The sequence below is a fragment of the Engystomops pustulosus genome, chromosome 7, assembly GCF_040894005.1.
Source record: "Engystomops pustulosus chromosome 7, aEngPut4.maternal, whole genome shotgun sequence".
Taxonomy (NCBI): domain Eukaryota; kingdom Metazoa; phylum Chordata; class Amphibia; order Anura; family Leptodactylidae; genus Engystomops; species Engystomops pustulosus.
Window position 1 is genome coordinate 147,058,132 of NC_092417.1, and position 13,375 is coordinate 147,071,506.

Below are 13,375 nucleotides of genomic sequence, written 5' to 3' on the forward strand. Positions count from 1 at the left end.
ATACGGTGTCCCTATATACGCCCCCCAACAGTCATGCAACGGGCGTGTAAATGTGGCCTAACAAAAAGCCAAATTTGGCAATGAAACTATTGAACCAATCAATCACCTGTAACCTACTACCTTCTCTTATTGATCTATAGGGAACTACCTTCTTCAAGGGACTGCAAGCATAGTTTTCTTTTCCCCAACCTTGGGAACTAATTTTTCTTGTTCCTTTCCTGGAAGAAGTAGATACTTTTTCCAATGTCCTATGACCCGTAAAGTAAAGCTAAAAATACCTTTAGTTATATTTAACTAATTAATGATTCCACATCCAACATCATTTTACATGATTGTCTTTGGCTTCTAGACTTTCTGTCTAAAGAAGCTGAATGAAATGCTTAGCTATTACTGAGTGTAATGGGGCTGTGTTATATCAACACTCTCACTCTATATGCTCTTTTAGGCTCTCCAGATAAACATGGTACACATAGGTACACATTTGTAAGTCTATACAGGGCCCAATTGTTAACAGTCTGGCATTACAGATTGACCTTAATTTTTTGATAGCAATTCTGGCAAATTTGGCTTGTGGTTTATGTGTTCCCTGTCTGGAAGGGCACATTTTTGGCCTATGAATACATGTCAGACTTTTGCCAAAATGACTTGACATCTGGCATATGCTGAACTTGTCATTTTATACATGACCTACTAACACAAAACACCAGATTAGCGCCAATGTAATTTCCTAAGAAGTAACTGAAGGATGTTGGCAACTGTAAACTCTAATCCCATTTATTAGAATTTAGTGGAATTACAAAAGGTGCATCAATTAGAATTGCATCTATTATATAAAGACAACATTTTGGGGATCATTTACTAAGGGTCGTGCTGCTCACTTTTGTCGGACTGTTTGCCTTTTTCGGGGATTACACGGCCTGGACAGGTATTTAACAGGTGTCTGCGCTGGGATTGTGTCACACGTGATCGGTTTCTGTCACAGCTGCGCTGGCTTCCATGCGACACAAATTAGGGGGCGTGCTGTCGGTCGATCCGAATGATTCGGACTCACGATTTAACTTTCAAATTGTGTTGCAAATCCAAGCACTAACATGCACCACTAAAAAGATGGTGAAGTCTGTGGGACCTGAGTGGGGAAGCGACACATGCAGGATATCGGGCGCACAATCTTAGTGAATCGCAGCACAGGGCACAGCCAATTTTCACTGAGACCAAAAAAATTCTGGCTGGGGTTAGAATGATAAAATATACAGTTCCAACTTACATACAAATTCAACTTAAGAACAAACCTACAGAATCTATCTTGTACATAACCCGGGGACTGCCTGTATACCGTTTTATACCACACTCCAGAAAACATACATAGAGGGTAATGTAGATTTTGAGTTTTGTGTAGCTTTCTTCTGGCTTGGTTGAAAGGAACTGTCATAATGAATACGTAACATGACCCATTGGGGACCAACAGAATGCAAGGCAGCTCTAGGCTAGAATTGGAGTGAATGACTTGATGGTGGCTGCGCCACAGCTGTCACAGTAGCCCTGGGGAGGCCTGATCCACACTCATGAGTGCCAGCAAGGTGAAGCAGGAAGAGGGGAAGGTCGCGTGACAATAAAAGTTCACTATGAGGCACTCCCGTTATTGGTGACAGATCCCAAGAAGATGGTAAAAAGAAGACCCATGATGGGTAAGAGGAAGCACACAGCATTTCTTTTCTTGGGAATGCCAACAGCAGTCGATAACAGTTTAGCTGGCAGGGCTGTTGTAGTGTGGACCCAGGACTCCACACTGTTTATAAAGGTTTATTCTGTCTAGACAGTTCTGAGCTGCCAACCAATAACAGTCTGCTATACCTCGGGAAAGATATATTCATTTCAGGCATAAGATAAACTGTTAACCCCTTGAAATACTTGTTCACACATTCTATCTGGACAGTAGATGACAGCAAGGTATTAATACATACTATAACTGGGAAAGTAGTTAATGGGGATAATGACTTGTAAAGGGGATGACCAAGCCTTTAAGGCACTCTGAGCATGAAGGTGTCATGGAGAGGTCTTGGCAGACCCTATCCAGCCAACTTAGAAGTTAGCTGGGTGTAGAATCTAATAAAGGCCCATCCTGTGGTACATTACACATACACTCACCGGCCACTTTATTAGGTACACCTGTCCAACTGCTCGTTAACACTTAATTTCTAATCAGCCAATCACATGGCGGCAACCCAGTGCATTTAGGCATGTAGACATGGTCAAGACAATCTCCTGCAGTTCAAACCAAGCATCAGTATGGGGAAGAAAGGTGATTTGAGTGCCTTTGAACGTGGCATGGTTGTTGGTGCCAGAAGGGCTGGTCTGAGTATTTCAGAAACTGCTGATCTACTGGGATTTTCACGCACAACCATCTCTAGGGTTTACAGAGAATGGTCCGAAAAAGAAAAAACATCCAGTGAGCGGCAGTTCTGTGGGCGGAAATGCCTTGTTGATGCCAGAGGTCAGAGGAGAATGGGCAGACTGGTTCGAGCTGATAGAAAGGCAACAGTGACTCAAATCGCCACCCGTCACAACCAAGGTAGGCAGAAGAGCATCTCTGAATGCACAGTACGTCGAACTTTGAGGCAGATGGGCTACAGCAGCAGAAGACCACACTGGATGCCACTCCTTTCAGCTAAGAACAGGAAACTGAGGCTACAATTTGCACAAGCTCATCGAAATTGGACAGTAGAAGATTGGAAAAATGTTGCCTGGTCTGATGACTCTCGATTTCTGCTGCGACATTCGGATGGTAGGGTCAGAATTTGGCGTCAACAACATGAAAGCATGGATCCATCCTGCCTTGTATCAACGGTTCAGGCTGGTGGTGGTGGTGTCATGGTGTGGGGAATATTTTCTTGGAACTCTTTGGGCCCCTTGGTACCAATTGAGCATCGTTGCAACGCCGCAGCCTACCTGAGTATTGTTGCTGACCATGTCCATCCCTTTATGACCACAATGTACCCAACATCTGATGGCTACTTTCAGCAGGATAATGCGCCATGTCATAAAGCTGGAATCATCTCAGACTGGTTTCTTGAACATGACAATGAGTTTACTGTACTCAAATGGCCTCCACAGTCACCAGATCGCAATCCAATAGAGCATCTTTGGGATGTGGTGGAACGGGAGATTCACATCATGGATGTGCAGCCGACAAATCTGCGGCAACTGTGTGATGCCATCATGTCAATATGGACCAAAATCTCTGAGGAATACTTCCAGCACCTTGTTGAATCTATGCCACGAAGAATTGAGGTAGTTCTGAAGGCAAAAGGGGGTCCAACCTGTTACTAGCATGGTGTACCATGGCCGGTGAGTGTATATTCTATATATATGTGTGATATATATTCTAGAAATAGTAAACAGTCTTACATGTAATGCATGATCCAATGATAATTCTGGGAAAGGAATATGCAAATAAGTTTTCCAAGATGGGAGAGGAAAACTATGCCTCTAGTGTTTTATTAAACAAAGGACAAATACCCAACTAAGAATCCCAAATCCCATATCTAAGCACAGGGCCATTAGAAAGAAATTTTTTGCTGAGATAAGACACCCAGAGTTTAATGGGGTTTTCTTATTTAAACATCCTATTTCCATATGATCTGTTAAGCTCTCCTGAAAATGCATGAAAATGTCCCAATTGTGAACAATCTATATTTAGCCTGGATAGTTTTATGTAATAATTTCAATAAGTTTGAAAATTCATTTCTAAAATTGGACATTCTTATGTTGAGTCTTGGTGTAATGCAACACTATTCATCAATAAAAATTGGTATGGGTAATAGCGGCACCCAGGCCCGGCACCAGCACCCGGCCAACCCGGGCAAGTGCCAGGGCCCCGGGGTACTGGAGGGGCGCACTCGGGCCCCCGGATCAATTGTACCAGTGTCGCTATAAGACACTGGTACAATTGATCACCATCCGGATCGATCACTTTTCTGCCTCTATGCTGCGCTGGTCGGGAGCGCAGCATAGAGGCAGAATCTACAACTCACCTGTCCCGGTTCCCACGATGCAGCGCTCCACAGGGTATGCGACGGCTTTGAAGCCGGCGCACATGATGACGTCATCGGATCACGTGTGCCGGCTTCAGAGCCGGCGCATACGGGAGGCCCAGGCCGAAGACAGCTGAAGGCGCTGCTCCGGGGGAACCAGGAAAGGTACATTTTTTCTTTTTTCTTTTCCGGAGGGGAGTCAGGGTGTCCGCAGGGGGGGGGGGGTGTCAGTGTGTATAGAGGGGAGGGGGTGTTAGTGTGTCAGCAGGGGGGGGTCTTAGTGTGTCAGCAGGGGGGGTCATTGTGTCCACAGGGGGAGGGGGGGGTTCAATGTGTCTGGAGGGGGTCATTGTGTCAGCAGGGGGGGTTCAGTGTGTCCACAGGGGAGGGGGGGGGTTCAGTGTGTCCGCAGGGGAGGGTTCAGTGTGTCCGCAGGGGAGGGGGGGGTTTCAGTGTGTCCGCAGGGGAGGGGGGGGGGTTCAGTGTGTCCGCAGGGGAGGGGGGGGTTCAGTGTGTCCGCAGGGGGGGGATCAGTGTGTCCCCGGGGGGGGGATCAGTGTGTCCCCAGGGTCAGTGTGTCCGCAGGGGGAGGGGGCGCAGTATGGCCACTGGAAGGCGGTCCAAGGAGGGGCCCACTAAGGCTCTGTCGCCCAGGGGCCCACTAAAACCTGGAGCCGGCCCTGGCGGCACCCAACTGTATAACAGACTGAGTGCATTTTGTATACAGTTGAATTGCAAATTAATAAAAGCCAAACAATAACCAATTTACCACCATAACATACCACCACATGGAAATGCAGAAAATCCAGAGGAAATGTGTAACGTGGGATACCCTATGGGGGACAGAGAAATCCTTTGATTGAAGGAGGTCTCAGACACAATTTTTCTGTGGGGCCCAGGCTTTCCTATTTATGCCCCTGGTTAAACTTTTCAGTATATACACATCTAATGTGAAAAATAGTCTCCAACCTATCCTTCTATACACCAGATTAGCAGTAATGTAGTTTTCAAAGAAAAAACTGAAAGATGTTGCCAACTGAGTAGCTCTAATCCCATTTACTAGAATAGAGTGGGAACATAAAACGTGTATTCATTTATCTATTATGTAGATGCAGAGCAGGTGAAATTACATTCTCTTTGTAAAGAAACCTATAAAAGACACATGTCCACATGTACAATACTAATAGCTAAAACACTGCTAACAAATATCACATTTCATTGCTTCTTTTCCAGTTTTTCCCTCCTCTTTTCCTCTACTGCAATCAATGGGGCACATTTACTTACCCAGTCCTGCACGTTCCCCGATCCAAAGTGTCAGATGAGAGTGCACTGTGCCGCGATATTCTAGGATCGTGCGCCCAATATACTGCATGTGTCACTCCCCGCTCAGGTCACCTTCACCTTCTTCTTCCCGGTGCATGTAAGTGCATGGCTTGCGACACAATTTTAAAGTTAAATCCCGCGCTCTGTCCGAATCAGTCAGATCATCCCGCCCCCTCATTTCTGTTGCATAAAAGTCGGCGCCAATACGCCAAAATCTGATCATGTGCAACACAATCCCCTTCTAAATCCCTGTCCCAGTGGCGCGATCCCCTAAAACGTTGGAAAACCGATGGAATTGCGGCCGCGGGACACTTAGTAAATAAGCCGCAATGTCTCTGAAAGCAAAGAGAGAACAAACGAGGAGGCAACAATACTCCAACAATCAATGAAAGAAGTGGTTCTTTATTCACCTAATGGCATAGCAGCAACGTTTCGACTCACAGTGAGTCTTTCACCAATGAGAAAGACTCATTGCGAGTCGAAACGTTGCTGTTTTTTCATCAGATGAATAAGAACCGTTTCTTTCTTCAATACTTGAGGTGCCGCTGCTTCCTCATTTTTCCTGTGAACTATCAGTAGTGTATACCCACTATGACCAGTTGGTCTCTGGGATTGTTGTCCTTCTTTTATTCCTCTGAAAGCAATGATGAAATCTCTTTTGAAGGTAGACAGATAAGTAAGAGGGAGGCCGAGGGGCGTAAAGATTTTAAAGGGTTGTCCCATGATTGTAACTGAGAATTAGTCGTCATATTAGTTTATTAGTTTATGGACCCCAGCAATCGGGAGAAAGAGGAACCTATAATCCCACTGTGAACAGGATGCTGATCCACCCTCAAAACAATCTGCTACTTTTATTGGACAAACAATACTTATTTGTCCATGACTCTTCCTCTACTTGATCTCTGATCAATGAAGTTGACAGGAACTAGGAGCACTTATAGAGCACACAGGTATAAATAGGATGGTACAGCTTTTTAGGTCTAAAATGGGTTGTCCGACCTACATATTCCCTTTCCAAAGTTAATGGGGAAAAAGTATGGAATGCTAGTTCAATGCCAGCAATCTATATTTTACATTGGTCGGTCAAAATCTTAATGGGGGTTGTCCACTTTAAGCACATTACAGCAAATAATTAAAATTGTTTGTGTAATGAAGAGCTATTCAATTTTCTAGTATACTTTCTGTATCAATTCTTCATGGTTTTCTAGAACTCTGCTTGCTGTCTTCTTGCTGTCATTCTACTGGAAGCTTCATTGTTTACTTCCTGTAGATGAACACTGGTCCATGGTCATGTGATGTCCCACAGGTGCATGGCTCGTTAGCATCACATAGCATTGATTGCACTGTGAGTAATAACAAGCCATGCACCTGTGTGACATCACATGAACATGGACTGGTATTTATCAGGAAGGGAATAATGAAGCTTCTTATAGATTGACAGCAAGTAGAGATCTAGAAAATCGTAAGGAATTGCTACAGAATGAAAACTGGAAAATTTTATAACTTTTCATCACACAAACAAAATTAATTATTTGGTAAAATATACTTAAAGTGGACAACCCCTTTAAACTTCTTTCAGATCTGGATAATGTTTCTCTTGATAATAAAGCCCTTTACGGAGAGAAGGCTAATATCAATTAGATACTATCCGGGTCTGTAAGGAGTTACGTCATTAGAGATTTAGCTGGTCCCTTTATGTGGACATGAGAACAGGAAGTTGATTTAGACCCAATAGATTGATGGATGGGGGTAAAACAGGACAAAGAAGTTTTTTCTTTAAAACAAAATATATTACTTCATTTACTGTTATCAAATGGACTATTGATTAATGAAATAAACACATTTTTTTAAAGTTGATTTACTATTCAAGACACGTCTTTCACTTGTTAAGCTAGTTGTGAGAATCATCCTAAAACCAAATGCAACATTTTACACCCAAATTGCACCAAATTTTGCTGCATTTTACACCACTTTGAAAGGTGCAAAACTTATGCCCAAAGTGCCTTAACTATTTAGAGCAGAATATAGCAGATGATGTGACCACTTCCTTGTATAAGATTCCTTTAACGTGAGGCACTCTAGGTTGTGAGCTGTGTAACCTTTGGGGTTAATAATTACAGATAAATCTGCTTCCGTCACATTAATTTAGGGACTAAGTGACATATTAATGGGTTCAAAGTCCATTATCAGACTAATGCACAGTTCTTACTACTTTCCTGCCAAAATATTAGACGGATACAGTTAATACTAAACCAATGGTTTTGGTAGGTTATGTTAAAGGATATACAACCCTGGATTCCATGTTCTACACTGACATTTGCATCAGCATCTGCATCACAGATTCTGTATGTTCCAATATAGATGATGGGAAGGATAGAGAAGTGTGTGGTGGCACTGCCCTGGGGTTTCCATTTATAATAAAAAACACAAAATAGGCCTCGAGGTGGCCATGAATGTTGGTCAAACCCACCAATTGCAGCAGGATCATCTTTGTATGAAGGTTCCCTAATGGAAATAGGTGAGGAATGCTGAATTGTAGCATGACGGATGTTTTTGTTCTCAGATCTGACTGATCACCATAAGTAGCTTACCTCCCTCTCTATAGATATGCCCAGTTGGTAAAGTGCACCATGGAGGAGCTAAAGAGGTTGCCGTGTCCATTGGCAATTAGTTTTACCTAGTGCAGACATGTGGTCCATGTATAAAATCCTACACAAAGGGGGTCATTTATCTTTATTCTTTTTCCAGTTTTTTCAGTTTTTTGTTTTCTGAGGAAAAAAAATATATAATAATATGACATAAGACATTTGTGCGACTTTTTTGCGACATTTGTAACAAATGTCTCAAAAAGAGATCTGAAAAAAATTATTTGTCCAGTCCCATATTTACGGGCCGTATGAGCCCGTATATACGTGACGTTTTTCATCCGTATGCAGCACATATGTAAACCGTATTTTATACCTCCACATAGACTACTAGGGCTTACGGAACTGAAATACGGGAGAAAATAGGACATCCTCTATATTTTTATACGGCTAGTATACGGTACGCTACGCTATGGTGTCAAAAAAAGTAATATAAATGGTTGACGTATTATCCATTAAAATGAATGTGGCCGTATGTAACCCGTAAAAAAACAGTACTGTATGGTATGGTTACAGCCGTTTCCATACGTCCGTGTGAATGTAGCCTAACACAAAGAAAAAGTGAGATTAATAAATTACCAAGGAAGCAGATGGAAAAAGACAAAAACTAGCCAAAACACACAGAGATAAGATAAATGACCCCCATAGAATTGAATAAATTAATGTAATATTTATTTTTGGATACTGCAGTGCTATGTGCTTCAAACCCAGGTTGACGTTCAGGTCAAGAGATGAATGTAAACCAGCAAAGGAGGTGTGAAGTCCAAGGCAGTGTTCTGCTAAGAAAACTTGTAGATGTTACCGATTACTATTAATCCAGGTGAAGTATACCTCTTATGTGGTAGTAGCATGAAAGGGTCTCTAACCCTGCAACACTTGACAAAGAACTTAGTGAGCACCTGTTGAACGTTCTGGTCTTGCCACTGAATTCAGCCATTCTGGTCTGAAGTTATGGAAGTTCTCAATTCTTACTTTGATCTGCCCCGTGTTCTTTGCCCAAAGGTCTGTTTCCTGGGCATAATGAATCATCTAGTGCGTTGTCACTATGATAATATTTCTTCCATTTTGCCCTATATTATACATAGAGATGAGCGAACACTAAAATGCTCGGGTACTCGTTATTCGAGACGAACTTTTCCCGATGCTCGAGTGCTCGTCTCGAATAACGAACCCCATTGAAGTCAATGGGAGACTCGAGCATTTTTCAAGGGGACCAAGGCTCTGCACAGGGAAGCTTGGCCAAACACCTGGGAACCTCAGAAAAGGATGGAAACACCACGGAAATGGACAGGAAACAGCAGGGGCAGCATGCATGGATGCCTCTGAGGCTGCCTAATCGCACCATTATGCCAAAATTATGGGCAACAGCATGGCCATGACAGAGTGACAGAATGAAGCTAGATAGCATCTAAAACATCCAATAATTGACCCTGACACTATAGGGGACGGCATGCAGAGGCAGCGGCAGCAGCGGCAGGCTAGAGAGTGGCATGGCGACATACCCTAAATGGACTCAGGCTTCAAACCAATGGGTGGCAGAGAGGAACCAAAGGAGGTGAGCAAGAAGCGCTCAAATAATATCGCTACATGATAAAAGTTTGCCAGTATATTTTGTGGATTACACAGCAGGGTGGCGACAAAGTTAACATGGAAGCCATGAAAACAACCCCAAATTCTGCCTGACACAGCTCGTTTGATAAGGGGACCATGTATGCTTACAGTTCATGCCAGTCGCTGCACTTGCTGCCAGTCTCCTTTCGAATAGTTTAAAATAATAATAACCCTCATCCATAAAGCTCTGTATAATGCTGCACCCCCCTACCTCTCCTCTCTTATCTCAGTCTATCGCCCAACCCGTGCTCTTAGATCCGCCAGTGATCTTAGATGAACCTCTACCCTAGTGCGGACCTCCCACTCGCGTCTCCAAGACTTCTCTAGAGCTGCACCAATTCTATGGAATGCTCTGCCCCGGACTATCAGACTAATACCTAACCTCCAAAGTTTCAAACGTGCTCTTAAAACCCATTTCTTTAGGCAAGCCTATAACACTCATTAACTGCATGAAGTTTTAACTCTTCTACTAACCCGTCCTGTGTCGTCCTCCCATCTGTTATCCAGCAACCAACAGGCACCAGACTTCTCTGCAGTCCCATTCACCCTGGACCTGGTATATAAGATGACGGCTGAGTGTTTCAAGCGACAGCAATTCCATTTATTATATTTTTTTCTATTCCCTAAGAAGAATGGCTTGACCATTAAATATTCTTTTACCTCGTGTTACCCCATCATCTTCATAAACCGTAAGCTCTGGCGAGCAGGGACCTCACTCCTGTTGTTCCATACAAATGTTGTGCTCTGTTACATTACATTTGTATTTGTTTCCTATGATTTGTAAAGCGCTGCAGAATATGATGACGCTATATAAATAAAGATTATTATTATTATGGAGGCAGTGAACTAGTAGTAGATTAAAGGTGCTGCAACTATGTTAGTTGGATCTTGTGATGGAGCTGGCGCTCTGCAGCCAGGCGAGCTTTCGCCAATCCAAGCCCCTGTTTCTAGGCTACTCCCCAAACAGCACTTCTAAGAACCTTTTGTATAAGATCAAGTGTAGTAGCGTTCTTATAAGTTTAGGATATGCCGGGTGAGGGGAATGTAAACAGATGCGCAAGAAGCGCTGAAATAATATCCCTAAATGGTAAAAGTTTGCCAGTATATTTTGTGGATAACACAGCAGGGTGGCGACAAAGTTAACAACTTTGATGTGGAATCCATGAAAACAACCCAAATTTCTGCCTGACACACCTCGTTTGATAAAGGGACGATGTATGGAGGCAGCTATATGGACGACTTTTGGAGGTAGCAATGGAGACAACGTGTGGAGGCTGCTATGGAGACAATTTAATTTGGATAGTGCCTGTATGTGGCAGTCCCAAACATTTTTCAAACCAGAGGAGCAGGTAGGTGGCCCTCCAGTAAAATGGAATAGATTGAGTGCCTGTATGTGGCAGTCCCAAAAATGTTTCAAACCAGAGGAGCAGGTAGGTGGCCCTCCAGTAAAATGGAATAGATTGAGTGCCTGTATGTGGCAGTCCCAAAAATTCTTCAAACCAGAGGAGCAGGTAGGTGGCCCTCCAGTAAAATGGAATAGATTGAGTGCCTGTATGTGGCAGTCCCAAAAATTGTTCAAACCAGAGGAGCAGGTAGGTGGCCCTGCAGTAAAATGGAATAGATTGAGTGCCTGTATGTGGCAGTCCCAAAAATGTTTCAAACCAGAGGAGCAGGTAGGTGGCCCTCCAGTAAAATGGAATAGATTGAGTGCCTGTATGTGGCAGTCCCAAAAATTGTTCAAACCAGAGGAGCAGGTAGGTGGCCCTGCAGTAAAATGGAATAGATTGAGTGCCTGTATGTGGCAGTCCCAAAAATGTTTCAAACCAGAGGAGCAGGTAGGTGGCCCTCCAGTAAAATGGAATAGATTGAGTGCCTGTATGTGGCAGTCCCAAAAATGTTTCAAACCAGAGGAGCAGGTAGGTGGCCCTCCAGTAAAATGGAATAGATTGAGTGCCTGTATGTGGCAGTCCCAAAAAATTTTTAAAACAGAGGACCGGGTAGGTGGCCCTCCAGAAAAATGGAATAGATTGAGTGCCTGTATGTGGCACTCACAAAAATTGTTTCAAACAGAGGACCGGGTAGGTGGCCCTCCAGAAAAATTAAATGCATGAAGTACTATAGCAAGAGCCAGTGGGCCCTGTCAAAAAATAGCCATTTTCCTCTGCTTTACTGTACAAAGAGGAGGAGAAGGAGGAAAATGAGGAGGAGGAGGAGGAGTGGATCAATTATTCAGGTTGAGCTTCCTTCACCTGGTGGAGATTGGAAATTCTGAGAAATCCAGCCTTTATTCATTTTAATAAGCGTCAGCCTGTCAGCGCTGTCAGTCGACAGGCGTGTACGCTTATCGGTGATGATGCCACCAGCTGCACTGAAAACCCGCTCGGACAAGACGCTAGCGGCAGGGCAGGCAAGAACCTCCAAGGCGTACAGCGCCAGTTCGTGCCACATGTCCAGCTTTGAAACCCAGTAGTTGTAGGGAGCTGTGTGATCATTTAGGACGATGGTATGGTCAGCTACGTACTCCCTCACCATCTTTCTGTAAAGATCAGCCCTACTCTGCCGAGACTGGGGACAGGTGACAGTGTCTTGCTGGGGTGACATAAAGCTGGCAAAAGCCTTGTAAAGCGTACCCTTGCCAGTGCTGGACAAGCTGCCTGCTCGCCTACTCTCCCTCGCTACTTGTCCCGCAGAACTACGCACTCTGCCGCTAGCGCTGTCAGAAGGGAAATACTGTTTCAGCTTGTGCACCAGGGCCTGCTGGTATTCATGCATTCTCACACTCCTTTCCTCTGCAGGGATGAGAGTGGAAAGATTTTGCTTGTACCGTGGGTCCAGGAGAGTGAACACCCAGTAATCGGTGCTGGAATAAATTCTTTGAACGCGAGGGTCACGGGATAGGCAGCCTAGCATGAAATCTGCCATATGCGCCAGAGTACCAACGCGTAAGAATTCACTCCCCTCACTGGCCTGACTGTCCATTTCCTCCTCCTCCAACTCCTCCAACTCCTCTTCTTCTGCCCATACACGCTGAACAGTGAAGGACTCAACAATGGTCCCCTCTTGTGTCTCGCCAACATTCTCCTCCTCTTCCTCCTCATCCTCCTCCACCTCCACCTCCTCCGATATGCGCTGAGAAACAGACCTCAGGGTGCTTTGGCTATCAACAAGGGAATATTCTTCCCCCGTCTCTTGTGACGAGCGCAAAGCTTCCGACTTCATGCTGACCAGAGAGTTTTTCAACAGGCCAAGCAGCGGGATGGTGAGGCTGATGATGGCGGCATCGCCACTGACCATCTGTGTTGACTCCTCAAAGTTACTCAGCACCTGACAGATATCAGACATCCACGTCCACTCCTCATTGTAGACTTGAGGAAGCTGACTGACCTGACTACCAGTTCTGGTGGAAGTTGACATCTGGCAGTCTACAATCGCTCTGCGCTGCTGGTAAACTCTGGATAACATGGTCAGTGTTGAATTCCACCTCGTGGGCACGTCGCACAACAGTCGGTGAGCGGGCAGTTGGAGGCGGCGCTGCGCTGCCCTGAGAGTGGCAGCATCTGGGCTGGACTTCCTGAAATGCGCACAGATGCGGCGCACCTTCGTGAGCAAATCAGACAGATTGGGGTATGTCTTGAGGAAACGCTGCACTATCAGATTTAACACATGGGCCAGGCATGGCACATGTGTCAGTCTGCCGAGTTGCAGAGCCGCCACCAGGTTACGGCCGTTGTCACACACAACCATTCCCGGCTCTAGGTTCAGCGG